The sequence below is a fragment of the Sapajus apella genome, unplaced genomic scaffold (genome assembly GCF_009761245.1).
Source record: "Sapajus apella isolate SASKATOON/1434 unplaced genomic scaffold, GSC_monkey_1.0 scaffold177, whole genome shotgun sequence".
NCBI lineage: Eukaryota > Metazoa > Chordata > Mammalia > Primates > Cebidae > Sapajus > Sapajus apella.
The window spans coordinates 1,459,876-1,473,967 of record NW_022437117.1 but is presented as its reverse complement, the minus strand read 5'-3'; the positions used below and the strand labels follow the sequence as shown (position 1 = coordinate 1,473,967).

Below are 14,092 nucleotides of genomic sequence, written 5' to 3'. Positions count from 1 at the left end.
TGTTGCCCAGGCTAGAGTGTCGTGGTGTGATGACTCACTGCAACCTCCGTTTCCCAAGTTCGAGCAATTCTCCTGCCTCAGCCTCCGGAGTAGCTGGGATTACAGGCAGGCATCACAATGCCCGGCTATCTTTTGTATTTTTAGTAGAGATGAGGTTTCACTTTGTTGCCCAGGCTGGTCTTTAACTCCTGACCTCAGGCAATCCACCCACCTTGGCCTCCCAAAGTGCTGGGATTACAGGTGTGAGCCGCAGCACCTGGCCAGCTGCTGCACCTAGAAATATGATTTCTAAATGATTCATTTTCATTGTGTTTTCTTAAAAGATTCTTTGTCTGGAATAGGGCCAACTTAATGAGAACTTTAGTACTTGGCTGCCTGTGAAGTGTAACTCAGACTTTCCCATCACATTGCACTTAGGAAACTCCATCCTGTCATTCTGCAATATGGCAAGAATTCAAAAAGTTCTTCATGCACCACTTGGAAAACAAAGAGAAATGTAAGTGGTGTGTTCAGCAGTTAACAAGCAAAGAAGAGCAAGGGTGTTGTCAGAGAGATAAAAGGTCCTTTTTGTTTTAGGGACCATTAATCATTCAGTTTTGTTCTAATATTTGTCTTTGACAACAATTTCTAGAGAAAGTGCAGGATTCTAGAGAGTAACAGCCTCGTTCCACTTTGAGGGCAGTTATAAGTGACGTAACATGTGGCGTGAGTACTTTTCTACTCTCTGAGGACTTCCATCCTTCTTCGACACTCAGCTGCTCTCTCTCCTTTCTTCTCCCTACTCCACAATCCAACCCCTTACCATTCTATCATAGACTCCAAGCACTAATGCTACCCTCTAGTTGTCCAGGACTTCGAATGGCATATCCCATTCCTTGACTATTGCCCACCTCTCACCACTATCCCTTCAACCATCAACCACCCACCTCGAGGAGAACTTTTCCATCACATTTTCTCTCCTCAAAGCCCTGACAGGTGACTGCTCACCAGACTAGTTAGCCAAAGGCGTGAATGGCCAATATTGGCTTTTTTTTTTTTTTTTTTTTTTTTTGAGACAGAGTCTCACTCTTTCGCCAGGGTGGAGTGCAGTGGCACGATCTCAACTCACTGCAACCTCCGTCTCCCAGGTTCAAGCGATTCTTCTGCCTCAGCCTCCCGAGTAGCTGGAACTACATGTACAGGCCACTATGCCCAGCTGATTTTTGTATTTTTGGTAGAGACGGGGTTTCACCATGTTGGCCAGGATGATCTCCATCTCTTGACCTCATGATCCACCCCCACGGTGCTGGGATTACAGGTGTGAGCCAGGCGCCCGGCTCAATACTGTTTTTTTAGATAAGCCTGCAAAAATGTATTTGCTTATTAACAGGGTTTCCGGGAGTGGCAATGCCTTAATTAAAGGACCAGTTTCTCCGATAATAAGAACTAGAGACATTTTGGCATCTCAGATAGAAAGTGATTTTCCTTCTCTTCTGCATTATATGATCAACCAATTTAATTTTATTACATCAATATTATTACAACCAACTTGAACATGTATTACTCACTCTGGCCAGGTTTTTTGTTTTTATATGTCTTTTAAAAATTAATTTTCATTGATTTTTAATTCACATGCCCTAAAATACCCTAAAATTTTAACCAAATCTTGAATTTGGTCAAAATTCAGTGTTTTCTTAGTATATTTACAAAGTTGTACAACTATCACCACAAATTCCACAATGTTTTCATCATCCCAAAAAGGGAGATATTTTTAGAAAAAATTATTTCAAATATTTATGTCTTAAAACATACCTGCCCTGTAAGATTATGCCTACTTATAAAAAATAGGTCAAATGTCCTTTAGAAGTTCTAGAACTCTTTAAGAGGAGTATCCAAGGTAATTACACAATGACATCTTCCTGCAATTAAATTGATTATATTTACTAATTGAATTGATCAGGTTTATGATTAAATTGATTATATAAGTAATAGTAAATCGTTTGCATGTGTTTTGGTCTGTCTGCTAAAGAAAAAAGAACAGTGCAATGGCATGCATGTTTCCTTTAAACAACAACAAAAAAAGAAAACAGAACAGATGGGATAAGGGCAGTAAGAGAGAAAATATGTCCTTTCTTCAACAGTTTGAAATAGTTTAGTTATTTATTTTCAGGTAGCATGATAGAAAAAGGGATTTGAGTGTTTTGCTTCAAATTATCTCGTCTGCAAGCAGTAGAAATGAGCCCTGGCCCACACTGCACTATGGAGAGAGAGAGAAATGCGGGGGGGCATCCCCCGAGCATACCGGAACGGGAGCCTACAGCATTGGAATGCAAGAAACTGTTCTTGTAAGCAAGGAAATGTTCTGAACCGTTTCTTTCCATTTGCTGAACAATTTTCTGTTTCCCAAAGCACACAGAAGAAAACTTGACTGTCAAAACTTCCAAAATTTTTACTAGCCTATGGTTTCAGCCACCTAGTGAGAACATTTTCCACTTCCCAAGGATTGGGATTGGTCCATTTGGAGACAGTTGTCCTTAGTAGGACCAATCCATTGCTGATTCTTTAGACAAACTTCAGAGGTAAGAGTGGGAAAGGGTTCCCAGAGAAAGAGATTTGGGCAAATAGATTTTCACTACAGTCAGATTTTCACTTTGATCTTTGTGATCTTATTTATCTAAATAATATCGTTACTGTTTGAAATTCCTACAGTTCCCTGTTCTTACCAGCGCTAGCCAGGAAAAAAAGGAAATGTACTGGCTACCTTGTTTAGAAATTAACTCCAGTCTGCAGTTCTCATATCCAATATTTTCTTTCAAACTTGAAGAAAGCAGTGGAACTTAATCATACATGGCAGAAAAAATATGTAATATGTCGTCTATTCAAACTAGACTTTGGATGAACTGTGATGAAAACTAACTAGGAAATAGCGATCAGGAGAAGATAACAAAGGATCTGTTACTGACAGTCTCAGATATCCACTAGAGTTTTCCATCCCATCATTTAAATAATGAAGCACCATTGGGAGTTGAAGCCAAATGCCTCCATTACCCAGCCATAATCTTAAAAGAAAACAGAACAAAGCCATCTCTTGCAGAAAGCATTATTTCTGGGGTTCTAATAACAGTACTTAAAAATAGCCTTCTGTGTTGGTCATATTTTACATGAAGAAGAGTTAAAATGCTTTCCATGAAAAACAAATAGCCAATAAAAAATGTAAAAGTGTCTGCCCAGCATGGTGGCTCCAGCCTGTAATCCCAGCATTTTGGGAGTCCAAGGCGGGCAGATCATTTGAAGTCAGGAGTTCAAGACCAGCCATGGCAACATGGCAAAACCCCCTCTCTACCAAAAATACAAAAGAAATTGGCTGCCCGTTGTGGCACATGTTTGTAATCCCAGTTACTTGGGAGGCTGAGGCACGAGAATCTCTTGGACCTGGTAGGCAGAGGTTGCAGTCAGCCGAGATGGCACCACTGCACTTCAGCCTGGGTGATAGAGTAAGACTGTCTCTAAATAAATAAATAAAACTTTGTAGTAATAATATTGGCTATTTATTGAGTAGCACTTGCTTTGACAGGCATTATTTCATATAATTTTTAGAATAACACTATGAGATAGCTTTTTATAGAAAGGAAAACTGGAGCTCCAAAAAGTTAAGTAACTTCTCCAACATCACACAACTAGAGGCTGACAGGACCATATTTCAAATCCAGATCTGTTTTTTTTTTTTTTTTTGAGACAGAGTTTCACTCTTGTTACCCAGGCTGGAGTGCAATGGCGCGATCTCGGCTCACCGCAACCTCCGCCTCCTGGGTTCAGGCAATTCTCCTGCCTCAGCCTCCTGAGTAGCTGGGACTACAGGCACGCGCCACCAGGCCCAGCTAATGTTTTGTAGTTTTAGTAGAGACGGGGTTTCACCATGTTGACCAGGATGGTCTCGATCTCTTGACCTCGTGATCCACCCGCCTCGGCCTCCCAAAGTGCTGGGATCACAGGCTTGAGCCACCGCGCCCGGCCCCAGATCTGTTTTAACTTCAAAACCAACAGCTACTATACATGGCCTGATCTGCCTCTAGCATTTGACCACTTTTTGCACTTTGATTGTGCAGACTTTAGTACATGATCCCTTTTCCCTGCAGCACCACCCTCACATTGGTAAATAATTGGATCTGAGTTGCCAGTGTTGTATTTTGTTTTTTGTTTGTGTTTGTTTGTTTTTTATTCAGTCCCCATAAAGACTGTCAAAAATTGCCAATGCTGACTGTATTGCAAGCCATCATGGCAGGGTATTGGGAAAAGTTTTCAATTAGCAATAATAACACCTTGGATAAACCTCATTGGCTACGATACTGCCATGGTGCAAAGCTGCCGATTTTGTGCTTGATTAGTAATTATTGGTTCCCTTTTAAGGCCTAGTTTATCTCTGCTCCTGCTGGCCATTTCTCAGCTTGCCATGCGCCTTGCCTCCACCATACCTGAGCAGCTAGCTGATCACTTGTCATTCCTTCCAGGTTTTTTCTGTCAGCCTTATGGGGATGGCCTTGCTCATGTCCTCTTCCCTACCTTTTCTTATTTTCCTTTTACTGTTTCTTTTCTTTTATTTTTTTCTTCTTTTATTATTTTTTTCTTTTTTGAGATGAAGTTTCACTCTTGTCCCCAAGGCTGGAGTGCAATGGCGTGGTCTTGGCTCACAGCAACCTCTGCCTCCCGGGTTCAAACGATTCTCCTGCCTCAGCCTTCCAGGTAGCTGGGATTACAGGCATGTGCCACCACGTCCAGCTAATTGTCTTTTTTTTTTTTTTTGAGACGGAGTTTCGCTCTTGTTACCCAGGCTGGAGTGCAATGGCACGATCTTGGCTCACCGCAACCTCCGCCTCCTGAGTTCAGGCAATTCTCCTGCCTCAGCCTCCTGAGTAGCTGGGACTACAGACACGCACCACCATGCCCAGCTAATTTTTTTGTAGTTTTAGTAGAGATGGGGTTTCACCATGTTGACCAGGATGGTCTCGATCTCTTGACCTTGTGATCCACCCGCCTCGGCCTCCCAAAGTGCTGGGATTACAGGCTTGAGCCACCACACCCGGCCCTAATTGTCATTTTTATTTTTAGTAGAGACGGGGTTTCACCATGTTAGCCAGGCTGGTCTTGAACTCCTGACCTCAAGTGATCCACCCACCTTGGCCTCCCAAGGTGCTAGGATTACAGGCATGAGCCACTGCATCAGGCCTGTTTCTTTTCTTATTTTTTTGAGACACAGGGTCTTACTATGCTGCCCAGGCTTGTCTCAAATTCTTGGGCTTAAGCAATCCTCCTACTTCAGCCTCCAAGTAGCTGGGATTTCAGCTGCACACCACCATACCCAGCCACTTCTTTTCTTAAAATGTTTATTTTTTTTCTCATTTTTTTGCACCTAACATGATGCTATGCACATAATAGATAGTTATTAGGTATTTCTTCAATTAAATGAAGTCTTCTTTCTGTAACAATTGTCATTCTACAATTTTACTTCCTTGCAGGGTTACTCTTTCTCTATGGCCTTCCATTGGGAAGCCTTATCAACAACCTTTCCTTTTTTATTAACTTTTATTTTAAGTTTATGGGTACATGTGCAGGTTTGTTACATAGGTAAATTTGTGTCATTGGGGTTTGTTATACAGATTACTGCATCACTCAGACATTAAGCCTAATACCCATTAGTTATTTTTCCATATTCTCTCCCTCCTCCCACCTTACACCTTCTGATAGGCCACAGTGAGTGTTGTTCCCCTCTATGTGTCCATATGTTCTCATCATTTAGCTTCTACTTATAAGTGAGAACATGCAGTATTTGGTTTTCTGTTCCTGTGTTAGTTTGCTAAGGATAATGGCCTCCAGCTCCATCCATGTCCTTGCAAAGGACATAATCTCATTTCTTTTTATGGCTGCATAGAATTCCATGGTGTGTATACACCACATTTTCTTTATCCAGTCTATCATTGATGAGCATTTAGGTTGATTCTATGTCTTTGCTATTGTGAATACTGCTGCAGTGAACATACACATGCATGTGTCTTTTTTTTTAATTGCATTTTAGGTTTTGGGGTACATGTGAAGAACATGCTAGATTGTTGCATAGGTACACACGTGGCAGCGTGATTTGCTGCCTTTCTCCCCTTCACCTATATCTGGCATTCCCATGCTATCTCTCCCCAACTCCCCACCCTCTGCTGTCCCTCTCCTATTTCCCCCCAACTGACCCCAGTGTGTAGTACTCCCCTCCCTGTGTCCATGTGTTCTCATTGTTCAACACCCACCTGTGAGTGAGAACATGCAATGTTTGATTTTCTGCTCTTGTGTCAGTTTGCTGAGAATGATGGTTTCCAGGTTCATCCATGGCATGTGTCTTTACAATATAATGATTTATATTCCTGTGGGTATATACTCAGTAATGGGACTGCTGGGTTGAATTTCTGTCTTCAGGTTTTTGAGGAATTGCCACACTGTCTTCCACAAAGGTTGAACTAATTTACACTCCCACCAACAGTGTAAAAGCATTCCTTTTTCTCTACAACCTTGCCAGAATCCGTTATTTTTTGACTTTTTATTAATAGCCATTCTGACTGGTATGAGATGGTATCTCATTGTGGTTTTAATTTGCATTTCTCTAATGATCAGTGATGTTGAGCATTTTTTCATATGTTTGTTTGCTGTATGTCTATCTTCTTTTGAAAAATGTCTGTTCGTGTCTTTTGCCCACTTTTTGTTGGGGTTGTTTGTTTTTGATGTTTGTTTTTTTCTTGTTAATTTGTTTAAGTTCTTTATAGATGCTGGATATTAGATCTTTGTCAGATGCATAGTTTGCAAAAGTTTTTGCCCATTCTGTAGGTTGTCTGTTATTCTGTTGAGTAACAGATTCTTTAGTTTAATTTGATGCCATTTGTCAATTTTTGCTTTTGTTGTGATTGCTTTTGGTGACTTCGTCATGAAATCTTTGCTCATGCCTATGTCCTGAAATGGTACTACCTAGGTTGTCTTCCAAGGTTTTAATAGCTTTAGGTTTTACATTTAATTCTTTAATCCACCTTCAGTTAACTTTTGCATATTGTGTAAGGAAGGGGTCCAGTTTCAATCTTCTATATGTGCCTAGCCGGTTATCTCAGCATCATTTATTGAATAGGGAATGCTTTCCCCATTGCTTGTTTTTGGCTGGCTTGTTGAAGATCAGATAGTTGTAGGTGTGCAGTCTTATTTCTGGGTTCTGTATTCTGTTCCATTGGTCTATGTGTCTGTTTTTGTACCAGTACCATGCTGTTTTGATTACTGTAGCCCTATAGTAGTAGTTTGAAGTTGGGTAGGATGATGACTTTACCTTTGGTCTTTTTGCTTAGGATTGTCTTGGCTATTCAGATTTTTTTTTATTCCATATGAATTTTTTTTTCTAGATCTTTGAAGAATCTTAATGGTAGTTTAACAGGAATAGCATTGAACCCATAAATTGCTTTGAGCAATAGGACCATTTTAATGATATTGATTTTTTTCTATCCATGAGCATGAAATGTTTTTCCATTTGTTTGTGTTATCTCTGATTTCTCTGAGCAGTATCAACTGCCTTTTCTTTCCAGAAACTTGGCATTTATCTTTACATCTACACTAACATTACCCTTTCTCATCACCAGTGATTTCCAGAGTAATAAATAGATCATTTTTGATGTGTTCTTATCCTTTTTGATCTTTTAGCTACCTTTAATAACATTTTTATTTTTCACTTTACCTTAGCTTGAGATCTAACATAATAACATGCTATTATTTTTTCTTTTCCTTCTGCCTTTCTCTTCCTTTCTCTTTCTTCTTCACTAATATTTCTCTCGTTCTTCTGTAGTGAGCTCTCTCTTAAATGTGGCCTTTGGCTTTGGTCCCTTTCATAATCACCTTCAGAATGAGTTTTCCAATACTGCCTTTCTCCAGTAACCTCTTCATAGTCATAATAATTTTTTCTTTTTTTTTTGAGATAGGATCTCACTCTGTCACCTAGGCTGAGTACAGTGGTGTAGTCGTGGCTTACTGCAGCCTCAACATCCTGGGCTCAAGTGAGCCTCCTATCTCAGCCTCCCAAGTAGCTGGACTATAGGCATGCACTACCACACCTGGCTAATTTTTTATTTTTATTTATTTATTTATTCATTTTAAATGAATGAGAGGTTCTTATGTTGCCCAGGTTGGCCTTGAACGCATAGCCTCGCCTCCTCAAGCCCCAGGACAACTGGCCTGAGCCACCGCGACTCTAATTTTTAATTTTTATAGTGATGGGGTCTTGCCATGTTGCCTAGGTTGGTCTTAAACTCCCGGTCTCAAGTGTTCCTCCCGCCTCTGCTTCCCAAAGTGCTAGGAGTACAGGTGTGACTACTGCGCTTGGCTCATCATAAGTAGGGTTTTCTTTTCTTTTTTCTAAGACAAAATCTCACTTTGTTGCCTAGGCTGAAGTGCAGTGGCATGATCTCTGCCCACTGCAACCTCCACATTTTCGGACAGGCGATTCTCCTGCCTCAGCCTCCTGTGTAGCTGGGATTACAAGCATGTGCCACCATGCCTAGTTAATTTTTGTATTTTTAGTAGAGACAAGGTTTTGCCATGTTGGCCAGGCTGGTCTCGAACTCCTGACCTCAGAGTGATACGCTCGCCTCAGCCTCCCAAAGTCCTGGGATTACAGGTGTGAGCCACCACACCCAGCATAGTAAGTAGTTTTAAGCATAGGATTGCTTCCACTGAGTAAGAAGGTGGCAAAAGCAAAGAGGGTATTTATTCGATTTCAACTTCTGCTGTGATACCAGAGTTTAACATCGTTCATGAAACTGTGTTTGTAGACTTGCAGAACTTATTGGGCAGATTAACAATCCCTGTGTCCCCTTCCTGGTTTGGCTGATGCTCTGTTTGCTGAAACCTTTGCTGCCTGATTGATCCCTGCTGCCTAGCCAGAGGTCCCCTTCTAGCTACATCTGGGTGGACCTGTCAACGCCTCTTTTCTTACACAAGATCAACTCTCTGTTCTCTATTTTCTCATCTCTTTTAACCCTCTATTCTCCAATGATCACCTGATTAAATGACTTTCAGATATAAAGGTCTAACCCTCATTTCTCAGTTTTCTACAGATTTGTACCACCAATTCCTTATAAGAGTCTCACTTGATTGTCAAGACCCGAAGCTTTACTTATCTGTCACTGGCTGGGTCATCTCTAGTCACTCTCTCAAAATCTCCACCAGTTACTAGCATCATTGTCAGTCTGGTGTACTTGGTATAAAGTCTTCATGTATATTTTTTGACTCATTCCTATTTTGTTTTTGTTTTTTGGGTCTCGTTCTGTTGTCCAGGCTGGAGTGCAACGGCATGATCTCAGCACACTGCAACCTCTGCCTCCCGGGTTTAAGTGATTCTCCTGCGTCAGCCTCCCAAGTAGCTGGGATTACAGGCGCTTGCCACTAAGCCTGGCTAATTTTTGTATGTTTAGTAGAGTCCCGTGTTTCACCATGGTGGACAGGCTAGTCTCAAACTCCTGACCTCAGGTGATCCACCCGCCTTGGCCTTCCAAAGTGCTAAGATCACAGGCATGAGGCACTGCACCCAGCCTCTTTTGATTCATTCTTCATTCACAGTTTGAATGGTTCTTCTTTCTTGGGCCTTGAGAATCTTGCTGCGCTTGATGTCTCCAATCTCATCATTTTTTGATGTATGGCCCTAGACTCCTTGTTTCTAATACATCTTTTTTTTTTTTTTCATTTCCTTTTATGCTGAATTCTTCAAATAATTTCTCTGAAACACAGTTTTCATCATGACATTTCCCTTTTCAGAGCTCCACAGTTGCATTTTGTATGCCTAATCATAACAGATAAAAAAAACCTTCCAACTACATTAAGACTGCTCATTCACTTCCTTTTTTACATGCCTCCCCAAGCTTATTTTCTATCCCAGGTCTTATGCTCTGTGCAAAACTTCTTACTTGCCTTCTCTCGCACCAGCATAGAAAGACTATCCAAGGAAATCAAATGTATTAACTCTCTCTGCCTGGGCAGAGAGTTGGCACCAGAGTTAGTGAAGAACATGTGAGTCAGCAGACATAGATTTATATCCCAGCTATGCCATTCTCTTGTGTGACCTTGTTGAAGCAACTTCTTTGAGCTTGGATTCTTCACTTATAAAATAAAATCAATGGTACCAGGACCAGGTTTGTCGTTGTGAGGACAGCCTGAGATAATGTATGAAAAAGTGTTTTATAAACCACTGGGCAATGGGCAAAAGTAAGGATGGTCAGTGAAATGGACAGCTGGAGGTTCAGAAAGCTGCTGGGTGCAACATGATTTTGTTTGGAGCAGCATGTACAATTTTTTTTTTAATTTACAATTTTTTTTTTTTAGACAGAATCTCACTCTGTTGCCTAGGCTGGAGTACAATGGCACAATCTTGGCTCACTACAACCTCCGCCTCCCGGGTTCAAGCGATTCTCCTGTCTCAGCCTCCCAAATAGCTGGGATTATAGGCACCCATCATCACAAATACTTAATTTTTATATTTTTAGTAGAGATGGGGTTTCACCATGTTGGCCAGGCTGGTCTCAAACTTCTGACCTTGTGATCTGCCCACCTCAGCCTCCCAAAGTGCTGGGATTACATGCGTGAGCCGCCGTGCCCAGCCTACAGTTTTTTTTAATAAGAAAAAAGACAAGACTCTTGAATAAAAAACATCAGACTTGCAGATGTCATTCTGCTTGGTCCCTGCCTTTTTCTTGAGAATCTGTTCTCTGCTCAACGTTTTGGTTCATCATGACAAGGAATCCTGGCTCCTTAAAAGTTGGCAAGCAAAACTCTTGTCTCTGAAGATATTTAAATCTTTCTTGGCTCTTGATCGTTTCCTCTTGGGTGTTGAAACGAAACGATGCCTTCCAGCTTCTCTGAAATAGAGCTGGAAGACTCGTGATGCTCTGATTTTGATAAAATAATCTTCATAAATCACAGATGTAATGGGCTGTGGTCACAGTTAATGGCTCCTCAAGGTCTCTCTCTTCTCCTACTTTGGTTTAGATTTCAATTATTTAGATTGTTTTCTACCTCTCTCTTCCTTTTCTCTCTTAGTTTTAATTAACTGAGGATATTGACCTGATACATTTTCTCTGTTATTTTCCCAATGCTTGCATTTTTTCTTGTTAGTTCTGACAGACCATCTGTCAAAATTTTGCTGGTTTCACAGCAGTTCCATGATGTTTTTTTCTTGTCATCTTTTAAAAATTACACAAATGATGCACAAATAAATTATCATTGCAAATGTTTCAAACAATAAAAAAATTTATAGAATAGTATTGGGGTTTCTGTTCACCCTATTCATTCCTAATTCCCTTACCAGGGGTAACCACCACTGTTAAACAGTTTGATTCATAACCTTCACTTTGTTTTCTATAAATCTGTATTGTGGACATATACATCTTCTATAGATCTATGATGTGATGCTTTTTTAAAAAATTAATGTACCTTATAGAACTTTTTTTTTTTTTTTTTTTTTTTTTGAGACGGAGTTTTTTTGCTCTTGTTACCCAGGCTGGAGTGCAATGGCGCGATCTCGGCTCACCGCAACCTCCGCCTCCTGAGTTCAGGCAATTCTCCTGCCTCAGCCTCCTGAGTAGCTGGGATTACAGGCACACGCCACCATGCCCAGCTAATTTTTTGTATTTTTTAGTAGAGACGGGGTTTCACCATGTTGACCAGGATGGTCTCGATCTCTTGACCTCGTGATCCACCCGCCTCGGCCTCCCACAGTGCTGGGATTACAGGCTTGAGCCACCGCGCCCGGCCTCCTTATAGAACTTTGTATGTGAAAATACATGTGTCTATCTGAATCTTTTAATGGCTACATAGTTCTACATACCAATATGCTATCATTTCTTTATCACTTGCCTATTATTGGATGTCTTCAATGTAGAAAACTGCTCCAGCAAATACCCTTGTGTCTATGTACCTTTAAGCATATATCTGTAGAACAAAGTCCTATAGGCAAAAATGCTAGATTAGATGCATCCATTAGCATATACACTTGGTGATGGCAGGGATTTAAAAAATATATATGTTGGCCAGTTGCAGTGGCTCACGCCTGTAATCCCAACACTATGGGAGGCTGAGGCAAGTAGATCACCTGAGGCCAGGAGTTCGATACCAGAGATTGAGACCAGCCTAGCCAACATGGCGAAACCCCGTCTCTTCTAAAACATACAAAAATTAGCCAGGCGTGGCGGCACGTGCATGTAGTCCCAGCTACTCGGGAGGCTGAGGCAGGAGAATGGCTTGAACCCAGGAAGCAGAGGTTACAGTGAGCTGAGATTGCACCACTGCACTGCAGCCTGGGTGACAGCAAGACTCTGTCTCAAAAAAAAAAAAAAATATATATATATATATACCCACACACACATATATATGTTTTGGGCTAGTCATGGTGGCTCATGCCTGCAATCCCAGCACTTTGGGAGGCCAAGGTTGGCAGATCACTTGAAGTCAGGAGTTCGAGACCAGCTGGTGAACATGGCGAAAACCCATCTTTACTTAAAATACAAAAATCAGCCAGGCATGATGGTGGGTACCAGTAATCCACAGTACTCAGGAGGCTGAGGCAAGAGAATCACTTGAACCTGAGAGGTGGAGTTTGCAGTGAGCCAAGATCACACAACTTCACTCCAGCCTAGGCAATAGAGCAAGACTCCATCTCAAAAAAAACCACCAAAAGCAAAACCAAATATATATATATACACATATCTATATGTATATATATGTGTGCATGCATATGTATGCATATATGTGTGCATGTGTATATACATGTATGTGTGTGTGTGTGTCTGTGTGTGTATATATATGTATACATATGTTTTGTTCATCACTGAATATCCAGTGTCTAAATTAGGAGTTGGCCCATGGAAAATACTAAAAAAAATTTGTTGAATCGTATGAAATAATAGTGACATTTTAATATAATAATGTCTATTATATAAAGAGATTAAGGTAGAAACACATATGCTTAATAAATAATGAAAAACATTTGATAAAATGTAACACACATTCTCGATTTCAAAGCAAGAACTAAAACAAAAAATTTAATATTTCTTCTTAGTTTGATAAAGAGAATATACCAGAAGACACCTTCTTAGTTTGATAAAGAGAATATACCAGAAAACCATAACCAGTGCTGTACTTAATAGTAAAATAGTAGAAATATTTTATATAAAGTCAAGAACCAAAATGAACCTGCATAATCAGTAGTACTATTCAACATTTTACTGGATATTCTAGCCAAATCCATAAGACAAGTGAAATAAGTGAGGTAAAATTACTGGAAAAGGAGAGACAACCCTGTCACTCTTGGCAAGTAATATGATTCTCTCTCTAGACAACACAAGGTAAATCATAATTCATGAGAAAACAGAAACCATCAAACTTCAACTTCATCATTTTCCTGACACAAAACTACATACCTGCCTATGTGGACCTTCAATTTTTCTTTCTTCCATTTGGTTACAATGGAGTATCTATCCTTCCATCATCAAAAAGATGATTGACATGTATGGTACACTAAAACTCAAGATGGGCTCCTTCCTTCCTTCCTTCCTTCCTTCCTCCCTCTTTCTCTCTGTCTCTCTCTTTCTTCCTTTCTTTCTTTCTGAGACAGGGTCTCACTCTGTCACCCAGGCTGGAGTGCAGTGGTGTGATTTCAGCTCATGGCCTCCTCAAGCTTCTGGGCTCAAGCAACCCTCCTATCTCAGCCTCATGAGTAGCTGGGACTAGGGCATTTGACAAAATGCCAAGCTAATTTTTTTGTATTTTTAGTAGAGATGGGGCTTCCCAAGTTGGTCTCGAACTCCTGGCCTCAAGTAATCCACCCACCTCGGCCTCCCAAAGTGCTGGGATTATAGGTGTGAGCCACTGTACATGTTTCTTTAGCTGAGAGATTTCCCTATCTATGCTTCCAATTCAAATGGAAATAATTTTTCTTCTTTTTTTTTTTTTTTTGAGAGAGTCTTCCTCTGTTGCCAGGCTGGAGTGCAGTGGAGCAATCTTGGCTCACTGCAACCTCTGCCTCCTGGGTTCAAGCGATTCTTCCACCTTGGCCTCC

At 40.7% G+C, this 14,092-nt stretch overlaps 1 non-coding gene across 1 annotated transcript; it reads right to left on the bottom strand.

The window, feature by feature from the left end:
* Positions 1–4,202: 4,202 nt before the first annotated feature.
* On the bottom strand, positions 4,203–4,343 carry LOC116542999. Its single transcript, XR_004265437.1, has one exon. It is a non-coding gene; the product is annotated as a U4 spliceosomal RNA (small nuclear RNA).
* Positions 4,344–14,092: the final 9,749 nt, after the last annotated feature.